Source organism: Sciurus vulgaris (assembly GCF_902686455.1).
Source record: "Sciurus vulgaris genome assembly, chromosome: 5".
Classification (NCBI taxonomy): Eukaryota; Metazoa; Chordata; class Mammalia; order Rodentia; family Sciuridae; genus Sciurus; species Sciurus vulgaris.
In genome coordinates this window covers 137,948,460-137,961,468 of record NC_136465.1, presented here as the reverse complement: position 1 = coordinate 137,961,468, position 13,009 = coordinate 137,948,460, and the positions used below count along the sequence as shown (strand labels likewise).

General features: G+C 37.9%; 1 long non-coding RNA gene across 3 annotated transcripts in view; it reads left to right on the top strand.

Moving 5' to 3' along the window:
- The window catches only part of LOC306662650, a 73,195-nt gene that overhangs the window by 17,884 nt on the left and 42,302 nt on the right, over positions 1-13,009 (top strand). For all 3 annotated transcript variants that reach the window (XR_013764172.1, XR_013764173.1, XR_013764174.1), the window contains exon 2: positions 51-151. This is a non-coding gene — a long non-coding RNA (uncharacterized lncRNA). The remainder of the gene's footprint in view (positions 1-50; positions 152-13,009) is intronic.

The window sequence follows — 13,009 nt, the reverse complement described above, 5'->3', positions numbered from 1 at the left end:
TCCTCATGAAAACTTTATGAAGTAATATTATTATCATCCCCATTTTACAGATGAGAAAACAGAGGCACCAAGATATTGAATTGCTTGCCCAAGGTTATTCAACTACAGACTGAACTTGAACCCAAGTGATCTGACCCCAGAGTTCACACTGGTAAGCACCATGCTATGCTGCTCTGGCATGGTACTAGTTATTTGTTTTCGGTGTATGAAAGGTTGCTCTCTCCAACAAGACGGTCACTATTTTGAAGATGAAATGGAATTGCTGTAGTAAAACCGGAGATTGGAGGGCCAAATAAATTCAAATTAGACGTGCTGTTTTGTTCATCACTGTGTAGCCCCCGAATGTTCTGTATTTAAGCGCTCTGACTGACAACCTAATCCACATTTATTCCACGTTAGTATCTAAGCAAGAAAGAGAGTTTCTCACTTCTTGATTCTTACGCCTTCATCCCAATTCTGTCACGGCTGTTGGATGAGTCAAAAACAAATAACCCTGAGCCAAAGCAAAAAGAACTAGACAGGGCTCCTGCTCCTGTCTGACTCTCCTTGAGGGAGATCAGCGACAAACATGTCAGCTTTATGTAAGCCTCACCACAAAACTAACTATCATCATTTAAAACAACCTTACAATTTCACTTGTAGGTTTTTCCTCTTTGGTTCTCTTGCCATCTCTTCCTTGTCCCCTTGCCTCCACCTGAGGGGCATAACAAGGTGACTCTTAAAAAGAAAGTGTGAAATTTTCAAAATAAAACAAGATTTTTCAGCATCCATTCTTGCCATTTGATTCAGAACCATCTTGTTCTGCTTCTGCTGCATTTAAAAGAAAATCACTAAATTATTATATTTTGATCTCAGGATTTCCTTCACGGTTGGTCATGGCAATGTACTCCAAGGAAGAAACAAGAACCACCCACTCTCAGGAGGCTTTTTAAACTGCCACTTTGATTACTGCTAAGCTGGTTTCTCTATCCCACAGTGTACTCCAAGGAGGTGATTCACAAGCTGAGATTTATGACTTGCTGTGTTCAAAGATACAAACAAAATATCTGTTTCTGGAATTTCTCTTGAAAAATCACCTGCATCCCTCACATTCCTCACTCCTTTTCTCGGTATTTACAAAACTGTATTTCTGCCAATCTTCCTAAATGGAGATAGGCTGCTAGACAAGGTGAGCTGGACTGGACCCAGATACTGACAGCACTCACTGAGCCCACTACTTGCAAGGCAGTGTGTTACACATTCACATGCATTCTGTCATTGACCCTTCCAAAATCTCTGTGATAAGTACTATACATGGCTCCCATTTTCTATGGATGAACAAAGTAAACACAGGGGAATTAAGCAACTGTCCCTGGTAAGTGGTAAAACTGGATCCATATCGATCAGAATCAAAAGCTCAAATTCTAAGCCCTCTATAATCATTGCTCCAGGTGCCTTCTCAACAATCCAGATGGGCCACTGGCAAATACTGCTGAAATACTTGTTTGATAGCTACCGGTTGAAGTTCTCTATGCACCTGTAAAAAAAGATACCCCAAGATATTTTTCTTATATTCTCTGTGCCTTGAAATTCTTTCAGAAAGTGTTGGTAATATAATATTTATTGAGAACTCTCCATGTGCTGGGTAGTGCAAGACATTCTTTTTCTCAAAAACAGAATGGTATTTGGGGGAGGTCAGTTTATAAATGCAGTCACTATCTGTTAACTTTCAATGGGATCTGGCTGAGCTGGCTGAAGTCACTGGGGTGACTATCCTGGTGATGACTAAAATGAACCCTACAACATCCATCCCCACGATCTCCTGAGGAAAGGAGAGCATCAGGGCCAGTCACTGGGAGAACACTAGGACCCAGTAGCTAGCTTCAGATTGTTTACTGTTTCTGGAAAGGGAATTCACCTGTGGATTCCTCAGGGATTTTTTTGTGGGGGTGGTGCGTACTGGAGATTGAAGTCAGGGGCACTCAACCACTGAGCCACATCCCCACCCCCTACTTTGTATTTTATTTAGGGACAGGTCTCACTGAGTTGCTTAGCGCCTTGCTTTTGCTGAGGCTGGCTTTGAACTCTCCATCCTCCCGTCTCCTGAGCCACTGGGATTACAAGCGTGTGCCACTGCACCTGGCAACTTAGGGATTTTGCTTTTAGGAGAATCTTTTTAATGTTTCTTGATTCTATGGTCAGGTCTTCACAACTCAAAAAAATAGCCATTGATGGAACTGCCAGAAGTTACTTAGGTAATTTTTTGTCAACTCAAGTCTTATGCCTGTGGTTAATCTTGCTAAAGTATTGTTTCATCAATATGTACTGGGTTTTTCACTAATAACTCCATCAGCAGTGCAGAAGTCTAGACATTTTTTAGGATACTTGGTAGGAATTATTATAATAAAAAACATTTTATGGGAATTTCTCCCGTTATTTAAAAGGAATATAGATCATAAATACTAAACTTTTCTAGAAGAAAAAAGAGACATCTTAGATTGGTTAAACTGGAGTATTTTTGTGTATTTATATTTTCCTGTATCATTTTTATTTCCATTTGTAATTCAAATAAATATGGTTAAGAAGAAAAACTTCCCTATGAGTTAGAGAAGCCTTTTAGTATTTGTTCTGGTTAATTTTAATTTCTGATCTGTAAAAAAAAAAATCTATGAAAGCTATTTCCTGAAACAAGACATACAAATGATTGTTAAACACACACACAAAAAGTATTCAATACAATCATTATAATTTTTTAAAAATCAAATTTCTATTATTCACCTGTGAGCTACCAAGAGCTGGGAATGTAATGCAGTGGAAGAGCGCTTGCCTGTCATGCTTAAGGCCCTAGGTTCGATTTCCAGAACCACAAAAATAAGTAAATAAAGAAATAAAAATAAAAACTGAGGATGCATGGATGCTTGTAAGTGTGTAACAAAGGTCTTCTCCTGAATCAAGGGTGAGTTTACTAACAATCTTTCAAACTAAATTATTTAACAAATTTTATAAAAGTCTTTTAAAGGTTCATGTCCTCATGTCTTTTAAATCCAATAATATAGCTTCTAAAAATGCATTTTAAGAACCAGTTGTAGACAGATCAAAGATTTACACCAAATGCATTTATCACAACTCCATCAGAAGAGGGCAGAATCCCTAACAGCATATGTTCCTGAGGTGATCTTAGAGACACTGGACATAGCTGAGGACCAGGTTGAGGGGGTCACACTCAGAGAGATTTGAGTGTAAGTCCACATACAGAACAGCAAGACTTCTCCCTTTCTCTTTTGACGCTCAAGAATTCCGGAAGCCAGGGCTGGAGTTGTGGCTCAGTGGTAGAGCACTTACCTGGCATGTGTGAAGCCCTGGGTTTGAGACTCAGCATCACATAAAAAAAAAAAAAAAAAAAAAAAAGAATTCTGGAAGCCAGGTGGATATTTCCCAGGCAGAAGACAGGAGACCACTTCTAAGAGAGCTGGCTGATCAGGAGAAAACACCTTCATAAATGGTCAATTAGGTGTCCTCATGAAACCAGTAGATTACTGCCTAATTAATGTACAGTGAAGTCCACCAACATGCAAACATACAAACAAGCCCTGAACATGCAAACAGGACTTCCCATCAACATTTTAGTAACTTGCAAAACCAAGGAGGAGAGCTTTTAACATGAAAGACACAACAACTTCTGAGACTACTCTGAGATAATTCAGGGAATAGAAAAATTATAGTGAAAAACTGTAATAATATCCTCAGAGAGATAAAAGTAAGGTATTTATGAGAAAAAAAAAGCAAGATAATTTTAAAGGAATGTTCAGAGAACAGTAAAAGCTCTTAAACATTAAAAAACAATATGGTAGAAATTAAAAATCAAAAGAAAGCTTGAGGATAATGGTTAAGTGAATTTCCTAGAAAGAACAAATGACAAAGAGAAGAAAATCAGAGAAGTACAAACCAGTTTCTCAGAATGAAAGGACAGTCCTGCAAAAAGATGAAACCAAGGAAAGATGTCGTGAGATATCAGAAGATCAAGAATTTTTAAATGTATGTATGAGAAGGTATTTGAAAGGAAAACAACAAAGGATCAGGGATCAGAACGGATCAGAATTCCCAGTCACAACCACTGGAAACTAGAAGACAATTAAAAGTTCAAAATTCTAAAGAAGGTAATTTCTAAGTTAAATTCTGTACCTGTCCATACTCAACATAAAGTGCAAAAGTAAATATATTTTCAGACAACCCAGGTCTTAAATAATTTGCCTCTCCTATTTTCTTCTCAGAAAGATTGTGGGAATTATTGGGCTCCCTGAAATAAGAGTAAACTAAGAAAAAGGGAAAGGGGGTCCACCACCGGAGAAAGACCAAGGACATACCATGATGATGCAAAAGTATAGAACCTGATTAGCACGTTTGACGGGAGCAGGTGACACAAGCAATGTCAGCAAGGAAAAGTGGGATTGATAGACTATCAGATGTGATTGGCCGTTTCAGAAAGGTTTCAGAGATGGACCATATTCCAGGAAGGGGGTGCAATGCCATACATAAGTAGATGAGATAAGATTCATATTTATGGTAATAATAATGTAATTATCTAATACTAATTTAATCCAAAACAAGTTATATAACTGTGTTTGTAACATAGGGATTAAAAAAGCTTCTATGTGTGAGTGGGGTGGGAGAAGGGGGGTGGCTTAAAGTCCCATTTTTCCTAACAGGAGATTGTTCACAATCATTGAGAGATGGACATAAGAGTCAGATAGATGAAGATCAAAATATCAACTTTATTACTGGGCACCTTAGGTCCATCAAGATTTTGCAGGGAAGTGATCCTAGGAAGTTTAGTGAGGAATGAGACCAGGGCAAACAGGTAGCTGATTACCAAAGAAAAGGAAATTGGTAGATAGCACTTCCCTATCACCTGGTTACTAATAGCCTCTAGGGGAGGTGAAGGACTTCCCTTGTCAACACAAGCAATCACCCCTGGCCGGCTCTCTTCCTGCCTTTTGGTCACATAGGCATGAGAAGAAAGGAAACCTAAAATCTATAAAGGAGCAAGACACTCCACTGCCATGGGCACCAGTTCTGGTCCCCATCTCTGGAGGTTTCTCTCTCTCTCTCTCTCTCTCTCTATCTCTATCTCTATCTATCTCTGTTCTGTTTCTTAAATAAAATTTACTTCCTGCTCTTGCCTTGGTGTTTCTCAGGTGTTTAATCTTCAACACTGGGGGACTGAACACTGATTTTTAAGACCTGTATCAGTGGTCCCAGGAAGTATAGTGAGGATGTAAGAAAGAGAGACAGAGAGGGGAGAAAAGCCATTAAAGAATGTGTCGATGAGCTCAGTCCTACTGAGGAGCTCCCGAGAACCTGTGTGGAACACACCTTAGAATGGCCCCACTGGAAGACAGGGAGATTGTCCCACTGGTTGAAGATGGTGTTTATTAACAACAACAACTCCTCTTCCTCCTTCTCTTCTTCTTCTTTTTTTTTTTTTTTTTTTTTTGTACTAGGGATTGAACCATTGAACCGTCTCGCTAAGTTGCTGAGACTAGCCTTGAACTTGTAATTCTAATATCTCAGCCTCTGAGTCGCTGAGATTACAGGCATGTGCCTCCATGCCTGGCTTCCTCTGCCCTTCTGATTCTACTTGTACAACTAATAGCTCCTGTAGGGCTGAAGAAAACTCCTGCAGTGATATAAAGAGATGCCAGTCCTCAGCAGCGAGTCTAGCGGTGTGCAGAGGCGTGAGTGGTGCATTAACAGCTGTGGTCAAACAAAAGCTGGCTTGAAGCGTGGAGGATGAGCTTCTTAATATTCAACTATGAGCTAGTGTACTCAGCCCTCCTTCACTGGCCTCTTGCTGACTCTACCTTAGTACATTCACTAAATGGAAGAGGAGCTGAACTAAAGGCACATTTCCAAGGCAGGCACATCCAAGAGAGAGAGGAAGGGGCTGAGTTGGGCATTCTCACTACCTAGGTAATTCAAGAATGGAACAAGGGAAGGCAAGAACAGCCGAAAGTGTTATTTTAACTGCCTTAGCTGCTTGTGAAAACATAAGGCCAGAGAAATGGAGGGCCCCAATAGAAACTGACAGATTAAAGTAAATATTGAAATTAAACACCCTCCCCCATTAAAAAACACACACACACAAAAAGCAGCAGGGTGCAGTGACTCTGGAGGCTGAGGCAGTAGGATTCCAAGTTCAAGGTCAGACTCAGCAACTCAGGGAGATCCTGTCTCAAAATTAAAAAAAAAAAAAACAAAAAACAAAAAGGGCTGGAAATGTAGTTCAGTGGTAGAGCACCCCTGAGGTCAGTCCCCATGTTGTGGTTCAGATATTAGGTGTCTCCCAAAAGCTCATGTGTGAGAAAATGTAAGGTTTAGAGGTGAAATAGTTGGGTTATGAGAGCCTAGACCTAATCAGTGAATTCATCTGCTAATGCGGATCAACTGGGTAGTAACTATAGGCAGGTAGGCTGTGGCTGGAGGAGGTAGGTCCCTGGGGGTACGGGGTATATGGGGTATATATTTTCTCCTTGTTGAGTATCTCTCTCTCTCTCTCTCTCTCTCTCATAAGAACACTTCTTTCCTGACCTCCTGGCAGGCTTGCTTGCTATTTTACATTTCTTTCCTTCTTTTTTTACTTCTTTGTGTGTGTGTTATTTCAAGATTAAATGAAATAAAGTAAAATCACTATAAGTTCTACATAAATATATATATATATATATTAAAATTCTTCTTTAAATATTGGATTTTAAAACCAAAAACTCATTATAGATAACAGTAAAAGAAAAGTTATAAGGGAACAAACTTTTTTTGTGTGTGTGGGGGGTTTTACCAGGTATTGAACTCAGGGGCATTTGACCACTGAGCCACATCCTCAGTCCTATTTTGAATGGTATTTATTTACTTTTTTTATTTTTATGTGGTGCTATAATCGAACCCAGGGCCTCACGTATGCTAGGTGAGCACTCTACCACTGAGCCACAACCCCAGCCCTTGAATGTTATTGAGAGACAGGGTCTCAAAAAAAAAAATAAAATAAAATAAATAAATAAATAAATAAATAAATAAAAAAGAGACAGGGTCTCACTGAGTTGCTTAGCACCTTCCTTTTGCTGAGGTTGGCTTTGAATTGCCATCCTCCTGCCTCAGCCTCCCAAGGTGCTGGGATTATAGGCATGCACCACTGTGCCTGACTGGAAATAAACTTTTTAAAATGAAGATTTCATTAGAAAGACACATTTTTTTAAAATTTTATTTTATTGAAAACAAATGGGATACATGTTGTTTCTCTGTTTGTACATGGCGTAAAGGCATACCATTTGTGTAATCATAAATTTACATAGAGCAATGTTGTTTGATTCATTCTGTTATTTTTCCCTTCCCCCCACCCCTCCCACCCCTCTTTTCCCTCTATACAGTGCTTCCTTCCTCCATACTTGCCCCCCTCCCTAACCCTAACTCTAACCCTAACACTAACCCTTCCCTCCCCCCCATTATGTGTCATCATCCACTTATTAGCGATATCATTCGTCCTTTGGCTTTTTGAGATTGGCTTATCTCACTTAGCATAATATTCTCCAATTTCATCCATTTGCCTGCAAATGCCATAATTTTATCATTTTTTATGGCTGAGTAATATTCCATTGTATATATATATATATATATATATATATATACCACAGTTTCTTTATCCACTCATCAATTGAAGGGCATCTAGGTTGGTTCCACAGTCTGGCTATTGTGAATTGAGCAGCTATGAACATTGATGTGGCTGTATCTCTGTAGTATGCTGATTTTAAGTCCTTTGGGTATAGGCCAAGGAGTGGGATAGCTGGGTCAAATGGAGGGTCCATTCCAAGTAGAAAGACACATTTTTAACTTAAGATGTATTTGCAGATAAATATTACCATCAGTAGGTACTGACAGATGTGTTGGCATACTTATAAAAATACTGTAAGTATTTTTCATGTATAATTTTTATCTGATTATAAAAGTAACATATTTGTCATAGAAAAGTAGGAAAATATAGGAACATATAAAGGAGAAAAATTCCACCTCACAGAGATAAGACCTTTTAATTTTTAAGTATATTTCTTCTAGCTGGTATTCTAGTTCCTCTCTCCTCTCTCTTCCTCTCAAAACATTTAAATTATATTATTAATATATCCTCAAATATATTTTCCAAAAAATAACTTTCAATGGTCACAAAACATTTGAAGCAGCTGCGCAATAATCTATCATCTGCCTATTGCTGGTTAGATTGCTTCTCTTTTCATTATTATGATTAAACTGGGTTCAATAAATGCATACATACATGAATTAGTACATTCTGAATCATAATTGCTGTTTACTTTCTGCTTCCTACACTACATAATAAGCTTTGTGAGGGACTATTCCTTTTTGCCATTATTACTTAGAGCCTAGTATTTTGCCTGGCAAATAGTATCTATAAATATAAATATGTGCTGTGTGTGAATGAACAAGGGAATGAGAGTGTGGATGAGCGAGTGAATGATGAATGAATGGATGAATATTAGCATTTCATGGGGTTTTGCAGGGAAGGTTAACAAAAGATAATCTTTAAGAAAGTTCTCCATGTTTTAAACTATTTTATTTATCTTTTGCAGTGCCAGAGATCAAACTTGGACTCTTGCATGTTAGGCGAGTGCTCTACCACTGACCTACACCCCCACCCATTAATTATCTTAATTAGCAATTGTTTTTATCATGACCATAAATCAGAGCAATAAGATAGACATTTAAGAGGCAGGTGGCAGGCGGTGGGAAGGAGCCAGAAGTGGGGATGCAAACTCTTCCTCTGTGGGGCCTCTTGTCTGTCCTTGGCAAGGACAAAGTTTTCATTTTAATAGAATTCTCTGCTGGCAGCATGATAACTGTTTCATAGTAGGAAGGAAAAAGAGAAACAGGAAAGGTGTGGGGCAGGGGAAATTATGGAATTTTTCTCATTTAACTACTCACAATATGAATTAGAAACACACTAGGGAAGTATATGGAAAGAAATGCAGAATGCAGCATTCACTACCCTTGTCTCCTTACTTCCTACTGTTAAGGTCAATGACATGCGTATTTACTGCAATCGGGATAGGAAGTGCTATTCCAGAGTAGCACATTGAAACCACACTAGAGGTGAGAAAGCCTTAGAGGCCGTGTGTACATTACAGGAGGAGTGCTATCTTTGGGACCTTTCAGGCTTAAAAGGACACAAAGAAATCTTTCAGATGATGAAATATCTCATATCTTGTTTGGAGTGGTGGTTACACAGGTGTATACAATTGTGGAAACTCTTTAAACTGAACATTTATGATCTCTGCATTTTACTGAATGTAAATTACACCTCGACTTAAAAAATTATTAATTAGCAGGGTTTTTTTTTTTTTCCTTGTAGAAATAACATACGTTCATTCTAAAAAGTTTAGAAAATACAGACAAGCGCCAACAAGGAATTCAAAATTGCCTGAACTTTTAACTGCCCAGAGATAATTACCCTTAATATTTAGGTCGTTGCTAACTGGGTTTTCATTAGCCTGCCTGCCCAGTTATGTTACCAAAGAAAGCAAATAATTATCATAATAGAAACACACTCACTAATGACGGGACCATATTTAAAATCAGCCCCACCCAAACACCCTCCAGCTGGGTGACTTCCATCCCCACCCATCCTGTCAACATGCTGCAGAAAGCTGTTCCCAGAATATTGGAGGTAAATATGCACAAATGTACTGGCAATTGACTCTAAAGTGGATTTCGAGTTTTTTAAAAACAGATAGGTTTCATGAAGTCGGTGGACATAATATTGGAAAACTACTGGGTCATAAAAAGCTGTTGACAAGTGAGGCATTAGACCCAGGAGCATCTAGTAAGAGAAAATAAACAGGAAAGATGGCCACTTCAGAAGAGAATTGTATAACTACCAAAGATGAAAAGAAACCCTCTGGAAAATCATAAAGCCCTCAAATTTCTTTTGTCACAAAAGTTACAATAGTGCAACAGAAGTTGAATATAAAGTGGTGAAATTTGTTTTATCATGCTCTCATACAGTTTTGTCCAAAGGAAACAGCCAAAGTATCATTTTAAAAATTAACTCCCAAACATTTTTAAATTGTTTTTTGGAAGCAAGCTTCTCAAATGTAACGTGGGTTGGGATGACCTCGAAATCTTGTTAAAAAAGCCCATTCTGATCCAATTAAGTCAGGGCAGGGAGCCTAGATTCTGAATTTCTAGTAAGCTCACAAGAATGTCGATGCTGTTGGTCTCTGGACTTTGAATAACAAGTCTGAAGTACTGTAGTCTTAGATAAATTTACTTTGAATGGTCTTTATTGATATTAATTATCTTTGAGTATTAAGAAATGCCTGCCTATCATTCTAGTTATTTCTCATCTAACTGTTCTAGACTAGGACAGTATGGGTTTACCAAAGAAAAAAATCATGTAGGGCTTGTTTAAACATAGACTGCCTGCCCCCACCCCCTGAGTTTCTCATGTGGTAGATCTGGGGTAGGCTCCAAAATTTATTTGCATTTTCAACTGTTTCCCGGTTAATGCTTAATGCTGCTAGTCTTAGGACATACTCTACAGGTCACTGATTTAGAATAAATGCAAACAACTTCAAGAGAGTTGCTTATAATACTTAGGTTATTGTAACATTTGCAAAACAAAGGTACAGATCATATGAACAAGCTGCAAATGCTTAAGTATCTAAACATTCCTGGTATTTCCTGAACTCAATGATCCACCCCCCCCCCCCACCTTCAAGGCCTTATTCAGCTTTACTTTGTGAATGTCCATCAACAATCTCCAACTGTTTTGATTGCAACGTTTTCTCTATTATTTTATATCATTTGCCTATTATTAGTTTCATTTTTAGAGAAAGCAATGAGACTATATGTATGTTGGATCTGCTTAGATCATCAATGACTTTAGTATCTGGGGAGAGGGATTCCCCCTCAATTCACAAAGCAGTGGCTCTTCCATTATCTGGGTTTGTTGTGCTTTCTTTATCAGCATATGAAAATTTAAGCTGTCCACTGCAGAGTTTCTTTGCAGGAATTTCTTCAGAATGAGAGAATTACTTACTTAAAAGCACATAATACAACCTGTAAATCTGTGTACCTGCATTTAGAACCAGCAATACAAGTCAGGCAAAAAACAACCAACCAACTCCTTTTCTTAAATTCCACTAAAGATACTGCAACTCCTTAATCACTGCTGTTAGTATTGCTATTGATCCACAATGTAGTCATGTAACTACACTTTCACCCAGCACATGGGTTTGTTAATTGGTCTAGAGTAGTACCATGGGGTGCTGTCAGATGCAGTGGGAGGAGGAAGAGTTTACAGTGGTTGAGCTATCTGATTCTAGAGCCAGATGGTCTAGTGCAGAGCTTGATTCTACTACTTAACGTAAGCAAGTGACCAGACCGCTCTGCCTTGGTTTATTCATTCATAAAATGGCAATAATATAGTAGTACATATTTCACAGAGTCATCATAAAACTCAAATTAGTTAACATGATTAAAACATTTAAAACAAATTACTGGCACATTAAGAATGTAAGAAATAGTAACTATTTTATTATGCCCTGAGAACTGAATTGAAAGAAGACCTGGATTCAAGTCCTGGCTCCGTCATTAATTAGTTTTATGACTCTAGACAAGCCACTTAAACTTTCTGACCTTTGTCTGCAAAGCAGGGCCAACAATACCTACACTGCTAAGCTAAAGGAGTTGTGATCTCAAATAAAATGGTACATGTAGATGTGCTTTAAAAAAAACTGTAAAGCATTATACAAAAATGTCTTTCTTTATAATTTTATTTCTTGTATCTTAATGTATTCACAGTATATAAATCATGATAAAAGCAGGAAAGTATTCTTACTGAGTAATTACTTTTTTCACATTTTATAGCCACTCATGTACAATTTATTTTGATTGTATCTGAGTTTTAAAATGAAACACAATTAGTCTAAAATTTTCCAGTGAACCATTTTCTCTATTTCAAAAAAAGCAAAATATCTGATTATTACCAATCTTCACAGTGTATGATATGGTATAAAAGAATGTGGGCTTTCTTTCTGTCCTACTTTCATCTAAAAGGAAACACCCCAGAACAAATCAGCAGACTCTACCTATTTTAGAGAATTAAACTAACAATATACTAGAAGTTAGATCTGCATAGGTTCAAATGTGTTCCCTTCAGAACTTAGGTGTCGCCAATGTGATGGTATGAAGGTACAGCTAATTAGAATTTTAAAAATTAATTTAAAAAAAAGGTAATCAGGGCCCCTCCCTTCTGAGTGGGAACGAGGCATTCAAAAGAAGCTTCATACAGCATTGACTTCACTTGCCCTTCTACCTTCAGTCATGTGCGGACAGGGTTTCTCCCTCCAGAGAACAAAGCAACGAGGCGCCATCTTGGAAGTTGGCATCTTGATCTTGGACTCTCAGCCTTCAGCACTGTGAGAAATAGAATCTATTCTTCATAAATTAAAAAGAAAGAAAGAAAGTGAGAATGTGGAATTGTTAGAGAAGACTAACATGAGTCCTTGAGCAAGTCAGTGAAATGTTCTGAATTTCAGTTTTATCACAGGTATAATAGGGACTTTCCAACCCACTTCCCTGTGTTGGATCTAGAGAGAGCCAAATAACAAACTTTCACAGATGTGGATTAGAGGTAATGTCAGATACGCATCTTGCCTAGGAATGGGTGCTTTAAAACAAAACAAAAAAAGACTAAATGGTGAATGTTTTAGGCTAAGCAAGTCATACAATCTCTGTCACAGCTACCCAGCTCTGCCATTGTTGCATAAAATAGACAATTTATAAACAAATGGGCATGGTTGTGCTCTAATAAAACTTTGTGAACTTTAAAGTTTAATTCTTCTTATAATTTTTATGTCATGAGTTATTTTCTTTTGATTTTATTTCAAATTATTTAATCAATCTTCTCACAAAATAGGCGTCGCGTTGATTTGCCCTGGGGATAGTTTGCTGATCTCTAGTCTAGTACAAT